Source organism: Rosa chinensis, chromosome 2, assembly GCF_002994745.2.
Source record: "Rosa chinensis cultivar Old Blush chromosome 2, RchiOBHm-V2, whole genome shotgun sequence".
In the NCBI taxonomy this organism is placed as follows: Eukaryota; Viridiplantae; Streptophyta; class Magnoliopsida; order Rosales; family Rosaceae; genus Rosa; species Rosa chinensis.
The window spans coordinates 78,895,626-78,911,503 of record NC_037089.1 but is presented as its reverse complement, the minus strand read 5'-3'; the positions used below and the strand labels follow the sequence as shown (position 1 = coordinate 78,911,503).

At 36.0% G+C, this 15,878-nt stretch overlaps 1 non-coding gene across 1 annotated transcript; it reads right to left on the bottom strand.

Moving 5' to 3' along the window:
- Window positions 1-10,388: 10,388 nt before the first annotated feature.
- LOC112185547 lies at window positions 10,389-14,581 on the bottom strand. The gene is made up of 6 exons (XR_005807454.1): window positions 14,528-14,581; window positions 14,339-14,426; window positions 14,183-14,247; window positions 12,527-13,254; window positions 12,319-12,399; window positions 10,389-11,861 (listed from the first exon to the last, which is right to left on the bottom strand). It is a non-coding gene; the product is annotated as an uncharacterized LOC112185547 (transcript).
- Window positions 14,582-15,878: the final 1,297 nt, after the last annotated feature.

Sequence of the window (15,878 nt, the reverse complement as noted above, 5' to 3'; positions counted from 1 at the left end):
CAATCTCATTTTTACATCGATCACAATCAACTGCGGAATTTCATGTGACCGGAGTGGGCCCTGGCCCCTCGAATGATTTTTAAAATATTATTATTTTATTGATTGGTTTGTAATTTTTTAATAATCAAGAGTTTTTTAGACTAAAATTAACAATAATGCCCCCCCCCCCCAAAATTAATGTCTTAACACTAATTATTCGTTGAAGAAAGATAATCATAATAATTACTTTAATAAATTGTCTTATGTATCTTATAGAATTCTATAAAATATTAATTAAATGAGTGCATTTAAAGGAGAATATTAAAGCATGCTTGATATATGGCACCAAAAATGAAGAAAAAATAATTTTCTTTTTTGTTATTCAATATTTGTATTTGAATTTTATAGTAAATGTCAATTGTAGAAAAAAAAATTATCAATATTTTTGCCCCCCCCCCCCCGCCCCAATAAGAAGTTTCAAGTTCCGCCACTGATCACAATTCACAAATTCATCTACTTCTCTCTATCTCTCCCCCTCGATCTCTGCCTCCGATTCCGGCGACCACCAACACGACACTCTCTCGGTCCCTCTCTCTCCTCGATCACAGTCTCACAGATCACATCTTGGTCTGCACCTCCAATTCCGGAGACGACTGCCGCGGTGCTCTCTATCTCTCACTTTCATCGATCACGGATCTTCGTGGCGCCGACGTGATAGTGCTGCTCCACTTTAATTCCACCGCCTTATGTCGATTGCTGACCGGGAGGACGCAATTAGGCGACAGAAATTGGATTTGGTTATTCGAACAATTCGCCCGCAAAAGGACTCTGCTCCACCGCTAAATTTCAGGTCATGCAGAAGACGACGGGGACGAAGAAGCTCCGATTGGGAGCTACCTTACTAGAGGCGAACTCAGATATATACTTAGATCTATCTGATTCTCTACTCTACTCATATCTCTGAGATCAATAAGTTGCAAGAGGTCCTTTCACTCAGTTCCGATGTGCAATTGTGCTCGGATGAAGCAACAATGTCAGAGAAGGAGATGAACGGTAACAGAGCATCAATTCCAGAATTACATTTCAGTAGACGTTTGATTTGTGCATTTGTTCTCTTAATATGTCTAGGATCATTAGTTAATTTTGTGATTTTGATGGATTAGTTTCTTAAGTTCTAAGACCATGATATGGAATAAAACTATCATATGCTGGAGAATAGAGAGAGGCTGAAATTGTTTATGTCTATCTACACCGAGAACTACAGTTGCTTTATAACTTGCAAGTACAATACCATTTCAAAACATGTTGAGCAATTGAGAGTTTATAATATGATGCTACTGTAAACATAATTTAGTGTGTTATCAGACTTCTTTTGAATGAAATTGAATCTTAATTTTATGCCTCATTGTTGAATTTGGATGCTATGGTATTTGTGTTAATTTGTCAGTTTGATATTTGGATTCAAGTTTTGAGCCCAAGACATGGCTTAATCAAAGAATTCACCTTGAGCTTGTAATGTTATTGTCTTAGTTAGTAGGTGTTGTGGAGTGTGGCATGTGAATATCTATTGACTGGTTTGTTATCGATTTTGGACGATTTGGCAAAATTTGCGCCCAATTGGATTTGTGTTTGTTGAAATCAGGAGTAATAGTTTTCTCTGTCTTCAGGAGTAATTTGGTTCAATTTGGTAGTACCTTTTGGTGCCGGTAAGAGTAGTTTTTGGTATAGATTATAGTGGCTTTTGTTGTTGGTGACAGTAGTAATCTGGACAGTATCTTTTCTTGTTGGTGAGCGTAGCTTTTTCTGTTGGTGACAGTAGTTTTTCTTGTTAGTGAGAGTACATTTTTATGTTTGTGATAGTAGCTTTTAGTGTGGGTGACAGTAGCTTTTGTTACCTCGCCGGAAAACTCACTGGAATAGCTTTTGGTGTTGGTGAGAGTAGATTTTAATATTGTTGACAGTAGCTTTTGCTTCCTTGCCAGAAAACTTACCGGAGTAGCTTTTGGTGTTGGTGATTGTAGATTTTAATGTTGTTGATAGTAACTTTTATTTCCTCGCTAGAGAACTTACCGGAATAGCTTTTGTTATTGGTAAGAGTAGATTATGGTGTCGGGAATAGTTGTTGGTGGGGATAGTAACTTTTGATATGAGAGGATCTATGAATTCACAACTCATTTGCTACTACTAACTTTTGGCCATTTTTTTGCACTTTGCTAGGATGACTTGGTTATGATAGCTCGTTTCAGAGCTATTTAGATTTTTAGACCAAAAGAGAGGGGAAAAAAAACCTTTAATCTTAATTGAGTAATATCAACTTCTACATCGTTAGTAATTTTTTTTTTTTTATGCATATAGAATCATAAATTTGAAAGAGATAAAATAGTATCACATATCGTTAGTTGTTAATCATGTTTGAATAATGTTTTACAACATATCATATTCTGTTTTGTTTTTTTCTTTAGGCTTGAAATTTGATTTTGTAACTACTAGGTTCTATGAAATTTCATATATATTGAAGATCCTTCTATCCAAAGTATCCTAATGCTCTAATATAGAAGAGGAATGATAGCTACCTTCCCATTCTACCTTTTCCTTTCAACTTTCCCCACTCAACAAATGACACGTGGATTCCACTACCACTTTAAACTCAATATTTATTACATTGAATAACTAATTCTATTTTTTCCATGTCTACCCTTTACAATATTTTTATATATATTTTTGCATTTATAACTTCTCCTTGGGTTTTTTGTTTCCTTTTCTGAGTTTATAAAACATGAATCAATCATTTTTGTTTTTCGAAAGAATCTCTAGTACCAACTCACAATAAAATTTCCATACAAAATATATATATATATATATATATATATATATATTAAACTCGCAAATTGCACCCCAAATTGTTTTGTTCTCTCCCTCTCTCTTAATTTTCTTTAGTTTCCTATCAATTTCGTTTTTAGATCTCCATTTCATAATCAGAGTTTTTAATTTGTCTTTTGTTGAAATATTTATCTGGTTTGATTTTGCACTTTTGCTTGATCCTTCTATGCTTTTCTGAGTTTAGTTTAGTTCTTTTTTCTTTTCAATTTTTTAAAAACAATTCGTTGTTGATCTTGTTCATATTTTACATTCAGCCCATAGTTTGCAAAAGATATTTCCCCCACCAAAGAAATAAAATTGAACGAAGATTAAAAAATGGGAATGGATTTCAGAGTGAATGCTAGAGAAATAGAAAGAGAGAGAAAGATTTGATTGGATGAAGATTAAAAAAGGGGAATGGATTTCATAATGGAAGCTTGTTGAGTTAAAATCGCACAAAGTGTAAAATGTCACCCAACGTAATTTTGCTCGTATTCATTAGCAGAACAGAGTTTTAATTATTTCAGGTTTGACCCATTCAAGACAGAATGTGTCTCTTAATTACCATTCCCTGTTACAAGGGAAACACCCTTTGATTCCATTTATAAAGAAACTACTGTGTGGTTGTTTGTTTTTGCAGCTGCACCCGAATTTTTGAATGGGTTGCCTACGTACCCGGGAAGAGATCAAGCCACTCGTAGTTCAAGAGTTCCAATGAGTGAATGACCCATTGGAAGACTTGGATTTTTAGAATAGGAATAGTGTTTGGGATGCGGTTGCATCTAGATCATTTGATTCCAGATTGCCTACATACCCTTGCGGGATCAAACCACATGTAGTTCTAGCATTTGGGATTTAAATGGGTAGATGACCCATTTATTTTTGGATTTGTGTTTGGGATATTTGTGAGGGTTTAAAGCCCTTGAATTTGCTTTTGGGTTATTTGGGAATGATTTGATTTTTCTGGTGTTTGGGTGAATTTGATTGGTGGAGTTAGGGATTCGATTTGAATTTGTGGTTACATCTAGTGGGTCGCTAGATTGCCTACATACCCAATGAAGGGATCAAACCATTGTAGTTCATACCATTTGTGGCTTTGAGCTTTCTTGGTTTTGTACCAAAAGGGTTTTCATTTTGGGTTTCAAAGCATTTTTTCACGAAACCAATGTTCGGGTGTTTTTTTACTTTGGACACCCGCAATGTCTGGTAAACTCCGAGTCGCACTTTTTAATTTTCGTCTGGAACCCGGAAGCGCCTATCAAGCGTTTTGGGTCCCCAAATTTGATATGGGCACCCAACAGCTACACCTTTTGCTCTTTTGTTTCTCCAGCTTCTTTTATTCATTTCACTTGTTTCTTTCCTTTTCCATATTCACACGAACTGGAGGCGATGTCAAAATTGAAACAAGGCTGCTCATACTGATCGATGAGGGATTTGGAGGTGCAATCTCACTTAGACCTGGAGTTGGAGATGAGCCTAAGCTTTTCCAAAGCAATTGGGAAATTTCATTACTTGGAGCTTGTCATTGACTCTGCGCACAAAATAGGGTGAGTGCATTTTATCCCTTGGTTCGGTTTGTGAATAGGAAGAACTCAAAATTTTGAAAATTTTGTTTTTGGTTTTCCCTATCAGTCACTCTGGGGGCTTCGAAATTGCTTCTTGGTGTTGAACTTTGGTTGAAGCGAATTCGAAAGAGGCAGTGGACACCTGACAATTTTCCCTAATCAAAGACGAGCCTTCACCGACAACTTTCGATCAATCAAGTCCATTGGTTTTTGCTTGCAAGTACTAAAAGAGAAGGACACACAAGGTTGTAGACGAGTTATATGCCTTCCTTGTGCCATTACAATTTTTCTTTAACATACATTTTGAATTACTGCACTCCAAAAGCATGCTCCAGCATTTTTGTCTTATTCACCTTGATTAAACTGGATTGAACTTTCATAATTGATTGGAATTGCACCGCTCAGCTTTTCTTCTTTAGCTTTTCGATGGCGGCACTCTTCCAAATTCAAGCCTTAGCATCTTTTAGTCATGTTCATATATTTAATTAAACCTCCATTGTTTAATCACAGCTTTTGTTTTTTGTGTGAGGTGTGTCAAATAAACCATGGATTGATTCTCAGGGGTGCTTATGGTCATGGCTCTTTGTTTATCACATTGTCAACGCTTCTTCATTCTTTTTTGTGTAGTTATTGCTTCTGAGCTATTCAATTGCTTTGCTAGCATTTTATTAACAAGGGCTTCATGCAGATACCATTATTTGAAGAATTTTGGCCACATCAACACCATACTGATCTCGTGTATTCCATGGCTTCTTCATATATATATGGTTGTTTTGCTTTGTGCAAAGTTGACCACCGCCACAAGGAGCGAAGACAAGCTGTATCTTTCATATGCTTGCAAGTGAGATTGGGAGAGACCCACGTATCATATTTTGTGTCTCCATTTCCAGACTTCATTTTTGTATTTAAATTCACCATGTCTAAAGCAAAGCTCCAGCACACCTTTGACAACTAAACAATGGTTTGGCTCATGCATAAAAGAAAGCCATATTGATTGAGGCTCCTCCTTATGGTTTGCAACACTGAGTAAAGGAAGAGAAAAAGCTTCAATTAGCTATTTATTTTTGTCTTCCTTTTTACGTCCCTGCTAGCTTCGACAAAACTCATGCTCTTAAAATTTAGTTTTGTCTTTTGGTTTTATTGTCTGGTTGTTGAAGTTATCTGTGCTTATACCGAATTGCAAAGAAGCTATTGCAAAGAATGGAACCACCGCCGTCACTGCTAGGCTTCAAGAGAACAAGGACATCTTAACTACGACATGCTCATCGGAGGCACTGCTCCGGCATGGTTATCTGGACGCTTCCCGGTAGAATTCATCGGGACGCTGCCCGGCATGGTCATCGGGTCGCTGCCCGGCATGGGTCATTGGAGGCGCTGCTCCGGCATGTTGTTTTTTTATTTTTACTTTGGTATGGCATCGTTGAGAAGCCTGTGAACATCCAAAGAGGAGGTGGAGCCTGTGAATCATTCAAAGAGAAGGTGGAGAATGGAAGGGAGGGAATCTCAACCTTTGTGGTGTCTTGGATATCTCCTCTGAGCTTCGTCTTCCAAACTGTTTTCTTGCCTTCGCTACTTTGTCGTTCTTCTTTTCCACGTTGCTATCCTCCTGCTTCCTCTTCACGTTGCAGCGTTGTGTCCTCTCTTTTTTCTTTTCACGTTAGACCTTATACAGTGAGCACTAATGAAGGATTTGACTTCTAAACAACATGAGGGCTGTTGGAGTTCAACTCAAATTGGAAGTAGTTGGACCCTTCTCTTCCAAGCAGCCGTGAAGGCTACAAGTCTACAACTCTTACCAAAGTGTAGTTGCTTTGGTAACTCGACTTTTAACAAAGCTAGAAGTCTTATAGGCTATGTTTGGTATGGATGGGCTTTTCAGAAAAGCTGGCTTCTGCTTATTTCTGAGAATAAGTGGCTGAAAAGCAAAGCAGTTGAGTGTTTGGTAAACTGGCTTTTTATAAGAGCTGTCAGTGGCAAAAGCAGTGGCAAAGTGTTTGGTAAACTCAAACTAGCTTGTGCTTTTTGTTTGTGGAATGACCAAATTGGACATGAGAGATTATTCTGCCTTAATTGTTTGGTATTACAATGTTCTTCAAATGCTCTTGTTATTATTTTTAATCTTTATTATGTCCTTATTAATTTTTGTTAATTTTCAATTTTTATAAATCTTAGTGACCATATGATTAATATTTGACAATTTTTAAAATAACTTATACAAATATATTAGTAACACTAATAACAATTGGTTTCTGGTTCATATCAAGTAACCACAAAAAATATCATAACATATTCAAATGTTCATGTTATTACGCGCCTACGTAGAGCTATTATAGCAAAATTTTGAAGTTGTGGGATTTCAGAAAATCATTTAGAGGAAAAGAAATTACTATGGTGCAATCCTAGCCATCCATAATTCCACATATTCATCACAACCGTCAGATATTAAGTAGAAGAGGCCTATATAACTGCTAGACCACGTTAGAACGATCTAGGAGACGCGAGAGAGAACCAGAGTTCTCTGACCCGAACTGCAACCCGCGACCCGATCACTCGACCCGACCGGAAATCGCTCATCCGGCCACCTCTCCTCGGCGGACCACCGAAAATAGCCTCGTATCGCCGTCGCCTACGTCCCTGCGGTCTCGGATCGTACATGCATCAACAGTGAACATAGAATCGACGACTGGAAGCTCCAAGACTTCTTCGGCGATTTCTGCGAGTTCCGGTGACTCCGGCCACCTTCTGGGCTACATTTGGTATGAAATCTCATCTCCTCGTCATACTCTGCAAGCCTGTACAATTAGATTTTGAATTTGATCGAGTTTTGACAATTTTGTTTCTGGGTTCCTCTCGGCTTCGATGCCGTCACCGACGCCGGCGACTTCCCCGGCCTTTTTGGGCTTCGTTTCTTGCTCGGCTGCACCTATAGGCCAACAACCAAGAAGCTGGTTGAGTTGCTGGCGTGAAGATCATCCGTTCGTCACCATTCCAGTCTCGGCAGTGAGTTCTTGGAACTGAGTTTGGGTCAATTAAGGTCGATTTCTAGTTTAAACGGCGTCTGTGATCAGAGGGAGATCGAGAGACTGATGCAGCATCTAGATATCAATCGAGGGTTTCATGGCAATCGAGTGTAATTGCTTCAACCAATGGAGGGTAGAAACCGGTATTAGCAAAACTTCATTAATATACAGTAACCAGTGCCACAGTACTCTGCCAGCTTCTGGCTTCTAAAAGCAGGGGGAGCGGGCTTCTCCTTTTCGATAGAAGCCGCAGCAGCTTTTGGAAAAAGCTGAGGATAAACTGAGTTACCAAACGTTTCTAGCTCTTCTGCTTATAAGCTGGGGAGCATGCCCCCCAAACATAGCCATACTCGGCAGCTTTTTTTTTCTGTTGGTTAGAATTTCACTAGCTATCAAGCTCGTTTATAATATAAAGGCTTTATTTTATTTAAATTAAAGCACTTGTATTTCTTTCAATGAATGGAACTCATTGTAATTGGGTCTTTATTTTTCATTTCAACAAAGCTAGAGAAATAGAAAGAAATAAAGAAAGATGTGAGAGAAAGGGAAGATAGGTGTAGGGAAGTTTGACCTAGATGAACCCAGAAAGAAAAAAACCACAACTCAGATTCTCAAAATAACAATTAAACAAATGTCAAATTAGTGAAGAAAAAAGAAATGCAAAATAAATTCAACATCCTACAAAGTCAAAGTAAAATATAGAAAGAAAAAAAATGTGAGACATTTATTAGAAGGGCAAACATGAAAAAAATAGAATTAGTTATTCAATGTAATAAATATTGAGTTTAAAGTGGCAATGGAATCCACGTGTCATTTGTTGAGTGGGGAAAGTTGAAAGGGAAATGTAGAAGGGGAAGATAGCTAGCATTCCTCAATATAGAAATGAAAAAACAAATATTTGGGCCTTCCAAGGAAGAACACACATGTGAAAGTGAAGGTGAAAACTGAAAACTGAAAAGGAAGACCTTTCTTGCGTTAGCCGTTAAAAACTAAACTCTCAGAAAAAGAGAGACCACCAGGATGTAAAGGGTACTGTGGATATTGTTTATTTTATTTTATGTACTGTAGAGTTCATCCATCATTTAATGCCAGACATAATTTGCTTCCAGTTGAATCTAGTCTCTATTTCGCGCGTCTTGGATTGAAAGAGCGAGCTATATCACATTTATCACTCCAACTTTTAGGTCATTTAATCAATAAAAGAGTTGATTCAACGTCAATGGTAAGTGTTACCCAATAGAGTAGCAAGGACAATATCCAAACCAAAGTTGATAGTATTCTAATAATCATTAATATCAGTAGAAGAGCAAAGATGATATTCAAATTTAAGATTTTGAAAAAATGGGGCTCTAATGGATTTAACCTCGCTCGTACAAGCAATATACATGATATATTCCAACAAAGCCTAAGCAGGCACTGCATTGGTGAAAATACAAGGACAGAATATGATTTTCTGGAAAACGGGGATTGCAGTGAACTGATCAATCCTTACTGGGCAGCAGAAAAATAAATAACAAACTAAACACCAGATTTTGGTTACGCAGTGAAAACCTCAAGTATGAGATTAAAAACACTGCGGGACTCTTACTCTTGAGAACCCAAAATAAAGATCATCATATTGAAAAGGATATGTTCTTTTACAAACTTTGAATAGCACTAGCTCGGCTATAAGATTCACACAAAATCTAATACAAAGTTTGTCTTCCTTCTAGAACTCCTTCACTTGAATGATCTTCAAATCTTGTTCTTCTTTCTTCACAGTCTCCCTATTGATCTTGAGAGAGTATTATGCATATGAAACTATGATCACAAACACTTATACATGGACCAAGTGTTTTGGCTCTTTGTGAAGACACAAACTCAAACAAACATGCAAGACTCTATCACCAATTCTTGTGTTTCTGAATCACCTTTTTGCTGTGCATATTTTCTGAATATATATCAAGCACCAACGGCAAAAACTCTATACCAAGATTCTGACCTAATTCCTCTTTAATTGAGAAAGAGACTTTCCATATAAGAAATACAATAAATCTTAAAGGAAATCAATTACATAATGAGAGTTTCTATTGAGACCTCCAAATCTGCTCACTTAACCTCACTCTATTATGAATTATTAAATGACATATATAACCTACTATAAAATGACTATTAAGGACAATAATTATACCAAAAAAATATTATATTTATTTTCTGTAGACTTTCCAATTCAATAACATTAGATTGTATTCCTTATTATTTTCCTTATCTATTTTCATTTTTCAATTTCACTACATACTCATTAAAGCATTCATATATATATATATATATATATATATTTAATAAGAATTAAAAATATGATTAAGATCATGTGACATAAAAATGTATGATATATATGTTGAACGCATATTGATGAGGGAAAACAAAATAAATTCTCTTATGATTTATGACCTAAATCTAAGTCAATCCATTATATTTGCAAAAAAAAAAAATTAAATAAATAAATAATTAATCATGTGGTACAAAAAATACAGAAAAAAAACAAATGATTTTTTTTAAGAGAATAAAAACAAATGATTTCTTCATTTTTTTTCCGCACAGCTAAAATAGAAAAAAAAATAGTTTATGGCATTTTCTTATTGATTAGACATTAATTTTTTAAACTCAAGTTTGATTAAGAAATGTATATTTAGTTTAGATTTATAAAGTGATTACATCATTGAAATGACTAAATTTTTTATTTTAAAGATAATAATTTGTTTGCAAATTACATGAGTAAGGTTATTTGAGGAAGTTTAGTGAGGTTTAGTGAGTAAATTTAGTATTTGAAAATTTGATAAGAGGTGTAAAAAGCATAGAGGTCAAGTGAGTAAATTTGGAGGTTCAAATAGAAAAACTCTTACATAATTTCATAAACAGAAAAATATCTTTAAATAAAGAAAGTTAAATCTCAAAGATATTTTCTCGTTTTGTATGGAATGCCAACACACCAAGTTAATCAAAACTTGTACCTACAATTGGTACTAGCACTTTCTACAGATTTAACAGGACATTGATTATCAATATCGGAATGAGTAGGGATGAAGCCAGGGCTTTCGAAAGGAATTGTGTGCTTCAAATACTCGGACAAACACACTACATGGACTTGAAAGTCTTGAATACATGCTTGATGAATGATGGGTCGGGTCAATCAAAGGAGGGAACCCATCATTTTGCAGCAGACCCTGATTATTCTTAGCACCTCTAAATCCATCCAGAACCAATAACTTAATAGTCAACAGTTTGTATGTTGTATGCCATGGCTTGAGCTGCCTCTTTCACTTACCAAACCAACACAAACTTATATGCATCTGTTGCCCTGTTCTTTCTGCAATATGCACTGGCCATGAATTCAAAAGAATAACGTGCAGGGGTGACCCCTCTGCTTAAACCATCTTGGAAAAAATCAGAGGCCTTGTCAAGATCACCAACTACACAATATCCATCTATTAAGAACAAACATGCAATATTCATTTATACAATATTCATATGAAAATTTTGATAGATTTAACTCTGAAAGATTAAAAAACTTTAAGAATAAATTAAATTACAAGGATAAATATGACAATTATAAAGTAGATTTTTATTAGAAAATTATAAAGAAATGATTCTACAACCCCACTTTTCTCTCATACTATTCTCTTTAAATGTTTTTTTAACCACACACTTCAACATGTGACAAAAATAGTTTACTTCCAATCACTTAAGAGCAGGAGTGTAGGACCAAGAGCAAAGAAAATACGTCACAACAAAACCTCGTGATATCAAGAAAGAAAATGAAATTGTGAATCAAGAACTGAAAAGCAAAACAAACAAAAGTCCAAGGTATCAGTCCGAGAAATAGAATAATACAATAAGATTTGAAGCATATCCAATACTTCAAGAGCTTTGACCAAACTGCTAGCTGATTTAAAAGGTTGGTCAGATTTCATAGCCTAAGCAATAACAAATATGGCCAGTTAATACCTCAACACATGTTATCTACCAAGAATAAGGTAACATTGTTTCCCTTATCCATGTAGAGGAAGTTTATGCTGTCTTAACCCAATTTCCTTTTCAGACCAAAAAAAAAAAAAAAAAAACCCAATTTCCTTTACCCAACCACCTCTATCAACCTGCCTACCTAAGTAATACTCATGTCCAACACCCAGACTAGTTGGCATGGAAAACCATTACAATCAGAAGTTCACCCAAACATAACCAAGGAATACATTAAATTTAAACACAACAATGCCTAGAAAGTGGTGATAAGATGTGAGATTTAAACAAGTCATGACCATTATGGAGATAATAAGAACAATTATATCTATTCAAAGATGTTCAAGCTTCAAATGCGAAATCTAGAGCTTACAAGTTGAGAAGAATGAGATACTGCTGCAACAACAGTGTTGTCAAGTACTTCCTTGAACTCAGCTGGAACCTGCAAACAGATGGAACAACCAAAGGCAGTGCAACATATTATAGCAGGAACAGCTGCATAACACTTTTTTTAAATCTATACTAGCAAGGCCAACACACTGTGTGTGTGGAGAGAAGTTAAAGGTAGTGAGAAAGCTTTTAATACAATTATCACGTTTTCTACTATTTTTTTATTTTTATTCTTTTGTTTTCTATTTTGCAATTTACTATACTATCCCTATTGATTAATTATATTTCATAGTTTTTTAATATATAAGGGTTAAATTGGTAAAAAATTTCAATTTTGGAGAGCAAGCTCTCCTCTCTTAATAATAGTATAGATCAGTCTACAACATAAATGTTAGAATATCAATGAAAATGTAAGCCATCGCATAATTTAATAGAAAAATTCCACAAGTTATCATCTTTAGCAAAGATTAAAAATTGGAATTCAAATGTATATCTAAAGTCACAGTCACCTCTCCCAGAGTTTTTAGGGTATATGAGACAGTACGTAGACCAGCAATTTTCATGGAAGGACTGGCATCAGGAGACATAAGCTGCAAGTTTCATTAAAATTTTCACTTTGAAATAGACAGCATAGAAGTGTATCGGACGACAGAAGAATTAATTGAAAGGAGAACACCTCCATGACAACGAAAACAAAACCAAATCATTTTAGCATACCTGCTGTCCAAGAAAAACCAAAAAACTCCTTTGAGTAGGTTCTGTCATCTGATTGGTAACACCAACACGAAGGATATAGAGAACACAAGCCTTGAGTGAAAAGAAGAAGAAGAAGAAGAGAGAGAGAGAGAGAGTCAGTAGCTTTATATTTAAGAATATTGAGACTCTTAACAATATGAGCAACCCATGAAATTATTATACATTTGGAGATTTCTGAATATAGATACTTGCACATTATAACAAAATAGTTCATGTTTTTACAGTTAAATTCAAATGCATCAAAGTTGTAATTCCTATACAACTATATCCTTATTCTGCAACAAACGAGAGAAAAAGTTAGAATATTAATTGTTTCATTCCTTCAAGGTACAGAAATGTCTAGAAGGCACCACCAGTACTTATTTCTCTGATGTACTAAAGCCAATACTTAACATTACTCATAGTTCAAATTTTAAAGCGACAAGTAATTTTAAAATTTCACGCAAAAAACATTACCCCTAGGCTAAGGTTGTTTTGAGCAACTATGATCAATTCTTTTTTACCACATAAAGGTTGAAGGGTGAGGTACAACAAAAATTACATCAAATGTAAGAGTTAAGCTCAAGAATTTGTTTGAAGAATGCCAGAGTGTAGGCGTCAACAGAAGTATCGGCACGAAGCATGTCCATAACCTGAATTGCATAGTTTTGAAGCTCACTGTCTGGATGCAAGTACTTCAAACGAATTGCCTGCATTAACAATTTCACAGCACGGATAAGCACTACTGCAAAGAAAGAGATAACCACATTCCGACACCACAGTAGGTCTGTGAAGGGCCAGACTGAAAGTTCAGGTTAAAAAAATCCCAACCCAATGAAATCAAAAGGGCCATTATACCTGAGCCAACACAACTTCTGGTTCTGGTATTGGTTGGCTCAGCACTCACCTTGGCTGTAGATCAAAAAGTACTACCTTTAAATTTTGGCCACACATTTGTTAGTTCGATTTGTTGGGAATCCTACAAGATCCCTTCGTTCTTTTCTGTCTGACAGATGGTCAGAACATTATTAGCCCTCTTAAGAGGCATGCTCAAAGCACAGCCGACATTTTGTTAACGGCAGCTTTCTGCAAATGGAAGCTCAAAGGGAAGTGTTTCACTTTCTACCATTGTGAGACTTATTACAGTTGTTTGTTTGTTTGTTTGTTGTTCTGCAGTTACAAATGAAAAGGTGAAAAAAAAAAAAAATTCTATCAACAAAGCCTCTATGGGGCCATGGTTGGTAATCCATCTTATTTAGTTCTAGGCTCAAAAGACAATACATTACATAATTATTGAGATAATTAAGACAATGCATTATCTTAATAGGGGTTAAGTTGGATCCTAATCTGCCTGATTAGGGTCGGCTTGTCAGGTAGCCTATTCAACAACCAGTCACCTAAACAAAGACGTCTAATTCATTAGTTGTACCACAATCCAATTCCTCATAGGTGCTTAATAGGGCTAAATTGGATTTGGGCAGTTTTCTCGGTGCTCAGTTAGTGTGCATGCCTCCTATGCACAAGAGGAATCAAACATGACAAGACTTGCATGAAGCAATGAATGGTACAATAAGACATTCCCAATATAATTAGATGGATAGCAGAAAACTCGCGGAGGAAATAAGTATCACAGACTACCTGTAAGAAGAACACCCAAGACAATGTTATGCCAACTCGCACATCCTTTGACCTAGTGCCACTTGCTGCACATCATAACAAGTGTGACAAGTAGTTATACACCCTCTGAGTCATGAACATCATTCAAATGAACCAACAGGAGAAGCACGTAAATACCTTTTGTGAAAGGCAACGCTAAATGCCTTGGCAAACCACCTTCTAGTTTCTTTGCTGGAGGAAAAGGTCCCTTCCCTCTTGGTTGAACCTAGGGAGAGATAAACACTTTGAGATATAGTTCGTAACAAATTGCAGTCGGATCTTTGACAAAGTAGATGACAAGAGAAGGTCACAGGTACATATACAAACCTGTGCATCAGGATTCATTCCAAGAGCAAGCAGCGAACCCAATGCTTCTGCATCACGGACAGATGAAACAGGATCCTCAAGGACCTACTATAAGCAGGGCCAAATGAATAAGTAGAGAACTATAACGTCAGCATCTGAAAGATAGAAATCCAACATGGAATAAAACTTGCAAAGAAACACATCTACCTTGACACAGAAAGAATCTGAATTGTCAATTTCTCCCACCCGGTCCTCCAATAATAGCAAATGCCTTCAAACATCTTGCAGCAGCGATTCTGACAAGAAATGATTTATCACCAACAGCAAACTGCATGATGAGACGAAATGCCTCGGTGTATGCTGAAGTAGCAGCACTACCACCAGACCCTTCCAAAGCATTTTGAAGCATATATAAAGCCTCTTGTCTCACAAATTCCTAAATTACGTACAATTCAAATCAGAGGTGTAACACAACAAACAAGGAGCAATACCAACACAAACAAAAAATAGAAGCTAACTATACTTGAATCGAGTATGGTTTAGTGACCATTTTGTATAAGAAGCATATTTTAACTAGGATCTCCACCATTTAGCCAAAGATCTTAGGTCCTTCACTAGTTGTAAAATAAATAAAGATAATAATGAAATCAGTGTGGCATATCACAATTCCAATGCAGTATTTTTCAACTGATGCAGTAGATGACAAATACACTTTATTCTCCCATTTTTTCTTATTAAAAGTTTTACTCCTTGTGGAAGGAAGAAAATAATAAAAAGACAACACCAACCTATAATACAAAAGAGTTGCAGATGTGATGGAAGTACCTCATGAAACTTGATGAGTTTTGTGGCAATCATAGTTGTTTCAGGTAAACCTGAAGTGATTCGCCTCCCAAAATATCAATATAATTCTCCTAAGCATTGTGCAGCTCCTACAGAATTGTATTTGAAACATGAATATTTTTTTTTTTAAATGGGGATTTTTAAATCCTAATCGAGCATAAAGCACAAATATTTCAACATCATAAACTCTTAAAGCAACAAGGGTGTGCCCAAGTTGACAACCCTGTTGTTTCTCTCCAACAAAATGATCTTTATTAAGCAATATAGTACAGGTCTGCAACTAAACTCTTTCTACTACTAAGTTCAGTATTCAGCAAACTAACTTAGCCACCACTATATGACAATATGAATAGCTTGACAAAGAGAAACACCACAAATACTATTTAGACAATGGAAATGACAATATCACCGATGGTGTACACCATCAGTTTACACTAAAGAGAGAAGAAAACGCATCATCAGTTCCAGTGTTTTCAACTAACCAGCTACTTTACAGAGACGATGACACAACTTGCTTTACAAGCAAGGT